Source organism: Manis pentadactyla, chromosome 12 (assembly GCF_030020395.1).
Source record: "Manis pentadactyla isolate mManPen7 chromosome 12, mManPen7.hap1, whole genome shotgun sequence".
NCBI classification, from domain to species: domain Eukaryota; kingdom Metazoa; phylum Chordata; class Mammalia; order Pholidota; family Manidae; genus Manis; species Manis pentadactyla.
Window position 1 is genome coordinate 12,004,534 of NC_080030.1, and position 9,950 is coordinate 12,014,483.

Here is a 9,950-nt window from a genome sequence, read left to right on the forward strand (position 1 = left end):
CAAGCAACAAATATTTGTCAGCTGCATGCAAGATACCAGGCACCATGCACTGCACTGGAAATGCTGCAGAGAACAAAACAGACGGGTGGTCTGTAGGCTTTCCAATGTAGCGGAAGGAGACAAACAATAAGGACCGTTTTAGTTAGTGATAAATACGTGGAAAAAAAAAATACAGTCTCAAGAGAATGAGAAAACAAGCCACAGACTGGGAGATAATCCTTGCAAACGACATATCTGACAAAGGATTCTTTTCCAGAGTACGTAAGGAACTTGTGAAACTCAACAATAAGAAACTTCTCTTAAAGGTAAAAATAACAAATTTCATGTTATATGTATTTGCCACAATAATTTTTTTACTTACCCTTCTTTTTTTCCCTCCCATAATATACCAAAGAAATAAAGAGTCTAAGGGGAAGCCAGAGGGAGGATAATTATGAAAACCACTGCATTTAAATGTGAGCTTTGGACAGAAAAATAACATGCACCCTTGGCTTGGTGTCAAACAGGGCGCACCCCACCTCCCCACCGACCTGAAAAAAAGATATGAGTGAGGGGTGCTAGACCAGGCCAGTCCTTGCTCACCGCCGTGAAATCACCTCTCTCCCTACCTGCTAAGGCTGGGTGGGGTTGGTGGCGCCCTCCATTGGTTGCCATCCTGCACTGCAGGCCATGTTGCTTCCCACTAAGTCAAGGAAGACACGGGGGAAAAAGTAGCCCTGTGGAGTCTGTGCTGGGTCTCAAGTCACTGTTAATTGCCTCCACCAAGCTATTTCATTTGAGGTTATAAAAATGGCGCCTGGTTTCCAGGTAGGGCAACTGAGTGCCGGGTGGGGCACACGTATATGAAAAGGGTAGAGCACTAATGTAGAACAAAAGTTTACCTAAAAACTCCGAAGCTTTGGGCCAGGGTCCTCCTCAGAGCCGCTCTCACTTCCTTGTTGCGCAGAGTGTACACCACGGGGTTCAGCAGCGGCGTCACCACCGTGTAGAACACGGCCACCAGCCGGTCCTGCTGGGGGTTTCCTCTGGACTAGGGCCGCAGGTAGATGATGGATGCACAGCCAAAATGCACAACGACCACGGTGAGGTGAGCCGCGCAGGTGGAGAAGGCCTTGTGCCTGCTCGCTGCCGAGGGGATCCTCACGACGGTGGCTATGATGGCGGTGTAGGAAAGGAGGATGAGGAGGAAGGAGACCAGCACCACAAGGACGCTCAGGAAGAAGATGGCCAGCGCTTTGCCAGCATTTCCAGAGCAGCTGAGCTTCAGGACCAGGGCAATGTTGCAGAAGAAGTGCTCCAAGCGGTTGCTGTGGCAGAAGGGTGAGGAGAAGATCATGGTGGTCTCAATCAAGGCCACCAAAACCCAGAGCAGAAAACCATGGCTCCCAGGCAGAGGCAGATGGTGGGGCTCATGATCACCGAATAATGCAGTGGGTGGCAGATGGCTACGTAGAGGTCATAACCCATCAGGGTGAGGAGGAAACAGTGGCTGCATCCTAGACCCAAGAAGAAGAACATTTGAGCCTGACAGCCAGCGATGGAGATAGCCTGGCTCTCTGTGAGCAGATGAACCAGCATGTTAGGGATGGTGACCAGCGTGTAGCAGGTCTGAGAGAGGGACAGCGCGGCCAGGAAGCGGTACATGGGAATGTGCAGGCTCTGATTCACATGGATGACGGTGACGATGGTGAAGTTGCCACTGAGGGTGACCAGGTAGGTGAGAAAGAACAGCACAAAGAGGATGGTCCTCAGGTCTGGAAGATTGGAGAAGCCCACCAGCATGAACTCTGTCACCAACCAGGTGGCATTTTCCCACTGCTTCTCAGAGCCTGAGCGGAAAGGACAGAGTAAACAGAATAGAACAACTTCATAAGGCTGTGCTCTGCGCCGGGTACCAGGGAGGTAGGATAACACCTCTGTTTTACGAAAAAAGGAAAAAGACACTCAGAAATATATCCCTTGTTTTCCTAATGTCACTCCAGCATGTGTCTCTTCAGTAGACATGAAAATCACAGATATGGAAACAACCTGAGTGCCCGTCAGCAGATGAATGGATAAAGGACATGTGGCATGTATATACGATGGAATACTATTCAGCCATGAGAAAGAAGGAAATACTGCCATTTCAACAGCCAGGATGAATCTTGAGGACATTATGCTAAGTGAAATAAGCCGGACAGAGAAAGACAAATACTGTATGATCTCATGTACATGTGGACGCTAAAAGAGCTAAACTTGTATAGAGAGAGAGAGAGAGAGAGAGAGAGAGAGAGTAAAATGGTGGTGACCAGGGGCTGGGGCTGGGGAAATAGAGAGAGATTATTTAAGGGTACCACCTGGCAGCTCCTAGATAAGTAAGTCCTGAATGTCTCATGTGCAGTATAGTGAATATAGATGACAATATTGTGTATTATAATCACCAGACTTGTTTAGGCCCAAGATACTAATTATTCCCCATACACACAAAAGAAATGATAATCATGCAATTTGACAGAGGTGCTAACCATCCCTACGGTGGCAATCACATCACAATATATAAAGGCAGCAAGTCAACACAGTTGTACACCTTAAACTTATACAATGTTCTAGGTCAAGCACGTTTCAATTTTTAAAAAGAAAAAGGAAAGAAAACTCACAGGAACCTGTAAGGACTAATACTGGGGATGGGGAGAAGAAACAGATCTTGAGGCAAGGATTAAAGAGCAATGTTTATCTGGGACGTCAGCCCCAAAAACATGGGTGGAGGAGGCGGGAAGCCAGACAGGGGACAGAGACAGACAGTGAAAGTTGTGTTATCAAGGAAATCACCACTGAAGGCAGCTAGAATGTAATCCTCCTTGGGGAGCCCTGAGGGGCGGTGAGGAAACTAGGGTATTTATCCACCAACCGCAGTGGATCATTGCTTCAGAGTGTCTACCAGGAAGCATTATCTCCCAGCACCTCTGACCTGCCACGTGTACTGGTAATTCAAAGTGTCTCTGGGGAGAAAGTAAATAATAAGGACAAGGAGGATGGGCCAGGAATTTACAGGGTCCACTACAGTCCATGTGAAAAGGGTACCCCAAAAAGACAAAGCCTATAGCAATATCTGAAATCAATCAAATAACCCTTTCAGGAACCTTAATACCCAGAGCTACATTAGGACTTGCACAAGCCCTAAGCATTTGTCTTCCCCCATAAAATGTTTTAGGATTTTATTTAAATAAATAGATTTGATTTATTTATATGACTCTAATAAGGTGTAAATTCAATTTACTTAAATAAACTTAACTTAAACCAGAAGTTAATTTTTTAAAATGTGATTTATGAATGTATTAATCAAATTTCTAAAAAAATTGAGATGTACATTTTATTTACAGACATTTATTTAAATATTAGGCAATTTAACATTTTCCTATTTTAGGACTTGTGGGTGTAAAGGTGCATATAATCTTCAACCCTGAAAGTTCATTTATTTCCTCTGATCTTAGAAATTAACACAATATCATGGGTGGAGCTTGGGATTGTGCTAATGGATACATCTGCCTAATTAATTGGAAAGCGACTCTGAAATATGACCATTTTAATTCAAATGAGGAGGCTTCAGTAGAAAATCTGCATTGAGGATAGTTTTATCATTTTATAATCAACCTGCAAGCTCAGAAAAAAAAAATCTACATTGGAAATGTTTCTGAGAGAGTATTTTGCACTTTTTTGGGACAAGGGACTTTGTTTTAAGGAAAATGTTCTTAATGCAATGTTTCCTTGCTTATCAAGAGTAAATTGGCTGAAAAAACTAATTCCGTCTTAAGTTCCTTAACTACCTATAGAGAAAAAGGAGGGTGGCCGGGTATGGAGAGGCCTGATTTGTGCGCCATCTGCTGGCATTTGGAGTTATCTGCAAGCCAATGACCCTTAATAGGAAAAAAAGTAGCTGTGCGTTTGAAAAATTCTCATCCAAACAAGGAGCAGAAATTGAGAATGATCATTTAAAAATTTTGGAAGTTTGCTGAAATTTTAATTTTGGAAAAATAAATGTTAGAAATCAGTTCTGAAAACACATAAAGCAGAGAAAAACAACAAAAAATGTGCTTGATGGAATCTCCAGTTATTCTGTTTATAAAAAAAAGACAAGTCAGGACTATCAGAGAGCGTAAGTGAAAAAGCAGGAAGCAGGCAGCCATGTTGGTCAGCCTCGGAGGTACACACTTTTTCCTAAAGAGCCAGACAGTGAATATTTCATGTTGTGGGAGCTGTGTGGTCATTGTCGTAACTGCTCGACTCTGCCATTCCAGTGTGAAAGCAGCTATAGACAATGCACAAGCAAGTGTGTACAGTTGTATTTCAATAAAACTTTATTTACAAAAGTAGGCAGGAGGTCAGATTTGGCTCTCAGACTGTAGTTGTCCAACCCCTAAACTAGAACAATGAAAACTAAAAGAATATTCCATTTAGGGAAACTCCACTGAGGTCCTCTGAGGGATTCATGCTACGAAAAAAAGCCAAGCCTGACTTGAAATCTTCAGAAACTTAAGCAAAAATGAAACTCCCAAACCAAGAATCTCAGACTCCCCTTTAAACATCTTGACCTAAGACAAAGTATACTGGGCAGAGATGCCCAGAGCATTTGTCCAAAAGAAGCCCTTTACTGAAAATTAAACAATATCAGGGAGAACATCAGAGCCTTTAGACAGTAAGAATGACAAAAACTCAATCACTGAGAAGATTTCATAGAGAAAAAAGTCGTTGGGTATGACCATTTAAAAAGTGCAATTTAATCATGCAAAACATGATTAAGTTGAAAAACCGTTATAGGCAAATCACTAACTAGAAAAGGTTATGGTCCTAAAAAAAAAAAAATGTTTGGCTCTTACAAATCATTAAGAAGAAAATGAAAACTTCCAGTTATAAAATAAATAAGACCTGGGGATGTAATGTACAGCATGCTGACACCAGTTGATAACATTGCACTGCATGTCTGCAGTTGTAAGAGATTTTAAAAAGTTCTCAGGGCAAGACAAGAAATTTTTTGACTTTGCGAGGTCATGGATATTAACCAGCCTATTGCGGTGATCGTGCTCCAGTATATGCTAATATGGAATCATTATGTTGTACACCCGAAACCAATCAGTGTAAACTGTCAATTATATCCCAGTTTTAAAAAGAAGAAAAAAACACCCAGCACCCATACTTGTAGAGTTCAAATGAAAGCCCACATAACCGTATGAATGAATATTTAAAGTTAAGAAATAGTTCAGTGAAACATGTTCTAAGTCCTTACACTGAGAAACGTAATGACCTGGGAAGCCAGATTTGAATTTAGAGTTCCTGGATGATTTAGAGTGGCGCCCTGGAACGCGGTGGTGTGTGGCGTACCCTGGCCCTGTCCCCTTCCCCCACCCAGGCTCCACGCAGCACTTCCAGGAGCCTCACGTATACACATATGGACACCCCAACAATGCAAGTTCAAGTTGTAGCTACACCGCCACCAGCAGCCACTCCTTGGCCAGACCTTAACCCCAGTAGCAGGTCCACATCAGAGGGATGCACCCTGGGAGGGGTCCTAGTAGTGACTTAAACACACCTGTGCAAGGAATTCTGGGATCTTGTAGGGCTGCTACTTGCATGCTTCTGGCGATGGGGAGGTCACTACCTGACCCAAATAGCCATTACATAGAGCAGAACTCCTGCACTCAGACAGCCCTTCAGTGACCTGCCAGGCTGGCGAGGCTGAGCTCTGGAATCAGACAAGCTTGGATTTGAATGTTGGTGGCTTCACTAACCAGGGGCAGTATGACCCAGGGAAGCTCACCTTGCCCCTCTGAGCCTCGTGTGTGAAAGCAGAGACTGATCCTGTGAGCTTACAGATAACAGCAAGATTCCCTGAACCGTGCAGTGAACCCCTTGGTCGCGGATTCCTGGCAAGGACAGCTGCTTGGGTTATTATCCTTGGCTTTGCACTGCCGAGGAAGCAGAGCATAGAGGGATTAATCTCATATTCTTGCAGTTGTGCTGACAGGGTTTGAAGCAGGAGTACATGTTTGGAGGCTGGGCCTCAAGGGCTGGATATTCTGCTGCTCACCTTTCATCTTACACGTTTTCACTGAGCGTCTGTTCAGTGCCGAGCACTGCTCTGCACACAGCAGGGAGCTAAATGGGAGGCAGAGATCCCAGCCTTGGGGGAGCAGAAGGTTCTAGAGAAGGGAGTCAGGCAAAAAGCGGCAGGTGTGGTAACTAAGCCAGACTGTTTATTAGAAATGAGTAATACAGAAAACGGGAAAGCAGAGTACTAGAGGGAAGTGGAGGGGTCTGAAGACAGTTGTGGTCTTACATGGTCAGGAGGCTTAATGCTGTCTCTCTGCAATTTCTGGCTTGTCCTCCCTCATTTCCAGATCCCAGGGTGCTTGAAAGACCCCAAATTTGCACTTGGAAGAGATTAGGAAATCAAGAGGATATCTGGGAGAGAGCATCCAGGTAAAGGCAACAGCCAGTGCAAAGGCCCTGGGGCAGGATTGTGCCTGAAACATTGAGGAGGAACAGAGGGATAAAGAGGAGTAAGAGGGTGAGAGGAGGTGAGGGCAGGGAGGTGACAGCAGCATGTTGCCAGGATCCTGTGGGTCACAGAAAGGACTTTGGCTTTTATGCTGAGTGAGGTGGATTCTGAGCAGAACAGGGATGTGACCCGTGCACCCTGACGTGCCCCTCTGGCTGCTACAGGAGAGCAGTGGAGGGAAACGGGTGGAAGCCGGGATACCGAGGAGAAGGTGGCTGAGCCCGTCGAAGTGAGCAGTGATGGGCGCTCCACCAGGGTGGGGCCGCGAAGGTGGTGGGGGTGGCCAGCTGGGGACAGGCTGTGCAGATGGAGCCCAGCCTTTCCAGACGGTGTAGACGTGGGTGTGAGAGGAAGAGCAGGAGGTCGGTGCCAGCCGAGTGCATCAGGAGGGCGAGGTGGGACCAGTCCAGCCGGGAGGCAGAGGGGACTCTGCTCCTCCCTGGCAATGTCCGGGCGCCGCACAGCAAGCAGCGCAGCCTCCTACGGACCGTCAGCCCTTCTCGCCCCAGCCCTCTGCACCCACGCAGCACGGAGGAAGAAGAAACAAGGAAAGCCTGAATGTGGCTGAAGTGTAACTCTGCAACAGCAGAGGAGCTGTAACAGGGACTGTGGGGCAACGTGTCCCGATTCTGCTTTCCGGTGGTGACAGGTGAGAGTCCTGGGCAGAAGGAAACCAGGTCGCACCGCAGGGTGATGAGGTTCCTGATTTGCATACCTGACCCCTTGAAAATCACACCCATAGGGAGATCCCGAGGAGCTAGCAGGAGCCAGGGGTTGCTGGTTCTGGGGCCCCTGCCGATGTCACCCTCTTGGTGATGGTGAGGGACTAGAAATGCATGGGCCTGAGATCTGGAGTCTCTCCTTTTCCCCTCTCTGCTCATCAGAAAGCTGCAACCCCAAAACAGGAGCCCCTTCCCCACCACCTTTGAGCCCTCACCTCTAAATGGCCCTTTGGGGGGGGTGCCCGTGAAGCCCCAGGGTGCATATGTGTGAGTGTGTCTGCTGCTTGCAGGGCGCACACACACGCATGTCACATCCATGTGTTGAGACTGCACCTGAACACCTCCATCTCCCGCCGTGTGTGCTGGGGATCTGTGATCTGTGCGTGGATTCTGTGTGCAGGTGAGCGTGTGTGATTCTGGGGGCCCCGCTCTCCCTTCCTGGGTAGGTATCTTCTCCCCCGCACCACATCCTGTCGTCTGCAGAAAACAGAACTGAACCCCCATCGGGCAAACCACCTTCCAAGCCTGGCCCTTTCGGCTGTTTTCAGGTCAATGCTCAGTCAGCTCTGCCATTTCTCTCCCCTGCCCCGACTCATTTTCAGATATCCCCCCTAAACTGGGACTAGCCGGAGTGGCTTCTTCAGCCTGGCAGAAACTTCAGATCCACACTCACCATAGCCGAGGGAGGTTGCCCCTTGCCTGCCCGCATCTCCCTCTGCCCACCACCTGAGACGGAAGGGGGAAGGGGCTGAGGGCCCAGGTTATACAGGGGGTCCCTGGAGCTGCTGTCCCAGGGGCCCCCAGCCACTAACGAGGCCCCCAGGGCTCAGGCTGGTGACATCCTGAGGGATTTTTCCCCTCCCGGAAACTCAAAACCCTGGGGTCCATTTCTCATCACCCCCCTAGCTCTGATGGCAAACAGTGGGGAAAGACTAAGTGTGATTTCTTTTTGTGGATGGTGGTTACAAATGCTCCCCAACACCAGTCAGTGCCCACCACATGCAGGGCAAGGCTGCTGCCGCTGGGAAGATGTACCCCCAGCCCTGCCCTCAAGCAGCAGCAGAAGAAATGGATACTTGTTAAACAAATGTTGCCCAGGCTTAACTTCTCCTACTGACACCAGCCCCCTCAGTCCCTCTCCTGCTTTCCCCAGAATTTAGTCCCCAAACCTCTATCCTTTCTTCTCAGCTGCCCCCAGCCCCTCAGCCCCGCCCCAACGCAAACCACATAATTCTTACCTGTTGTAAAAGCCCGTCGTGTCCCCTTCCTCCAGTCTGTCCTCTGCACTGGCTGCAGAACAGCAGACCCTGTCTGTGTTCCTTTTCTGCTCAGAGACCTGCCATGACTCCCCAGTGCCCTCAGAGTAAGTTTCAAATCATTTTCAAGACCCTTGTGATCTGGCCCCTGCTCCCTCCTCTAGTTTCAAATCCAGCATTTGCCCCCACGAAAACTGGAACGTCCATTTATGAAATCAACATGAAGGAAGTGGGGTGCAGACCAGCCTCTCCAAGTTGCTCACCCTTTCCCTGGGATTCCCATGCTGTTTCACGCCGGTGTGCCCCTCCCACACCATTCCCTCAGGAATTTCCTAGCCTCCTCGCAAACTCCTACTCTTCCTGAAAGGCACATCCTTATCATTACCTCCTCCAGGAAGTCTTCCCTGGTTGCTCCAGGCTAGTCACATGCAGCGTCTGTGTTCCCAGAGTTCCTGGATTTCCTCTCATATTTTGTGTCCTTGTGTATCTTCCCCGGCCTATGAGCTCCCCAGGACTGTGCTCAACCTCTTCCACCTCCCAGATGACAAATTTCCTCTTTGCAATGCCAGCCTCTTTTCTTTTTTCTTTTGATATCGTTAATGTACAATTACTTGAACATTATGGTTACTAGACTCCCCCTATTATCAAGTCCCCCCCACATACCCCATTACAGTCACTGTCCATCAGCATAGTGAGACACTGTAGAATCATTACTTGTCTTCTCTGTATATACTGCCTTCCCCGTGTCCCCGCCCCCACCCCCCAGCTACATTATGTGTGCTAATTGTAACCCCCCCTTTCCTCCCATTGTCCCTCCCTCCCTTCACACCCACCCTCCCCAGTCCCTTTCCCTTTGGTAACTGTTAGTCCATTCTTGGGGTCTGTGAGTCTACTGCTGTTTTGTTCCTTTAGTTTCTGCTTTGTTCTTATACTCCACACATGAGTGAAATCATTTGATACTTGTCTTTTCCCGCCTGGCTTATTTCACTGAGCATAATACCCTCTAGCTCCGTCCATGTTGTTGCAAATGGTAGGATTTGTTTTCTTCTTATGGCTGAATAATATTCCATTGTGTATATGCACCACATCTTCTTTATCCATTCATCTACTGATGGACGCTTAGGTTGCTTCCATTTCTTGGCTACTGCTGCAATAAACACAGGGGTGCATCTGTCTTTTTCAAACTGGGCTGCTGCATTCTTAGGGTACCGCCTCTTTTCTTTTCTTGGTACCTGCTTTTTCCCCACCTCCTTAGCCACTCCTTCTTAATCTCTTCCTCTCACAAATCCTAAAATTAGAATTCCCCAGGGTTCAGTTCTAGACTCTCTTCTCTCTCCCTGAGAAATGCATATTTTTAAAAATTTCCTCAGCTTTATTGAGAGAAAATGACATTTAACAGTGTGTAGGTTTACAATGTTCATTTGATATATTTATGTATCA

The 9,950-nt window shown here is 47.4% G+C and overlaps 1 pseudogene; it reads right to left on the minus strand.

The window, feature by feature from the left end:
- Positions 1-877: 877 nt before the first annotated feature.
- On the minus strand, positions 878-8,793 carry LOC118917627 (olfactory receptor 10T2-like; annotated as a pseudogene).
- Between the last annotated feature and the right edge of the window lie 1,157 nt (positions 8,794-9,950).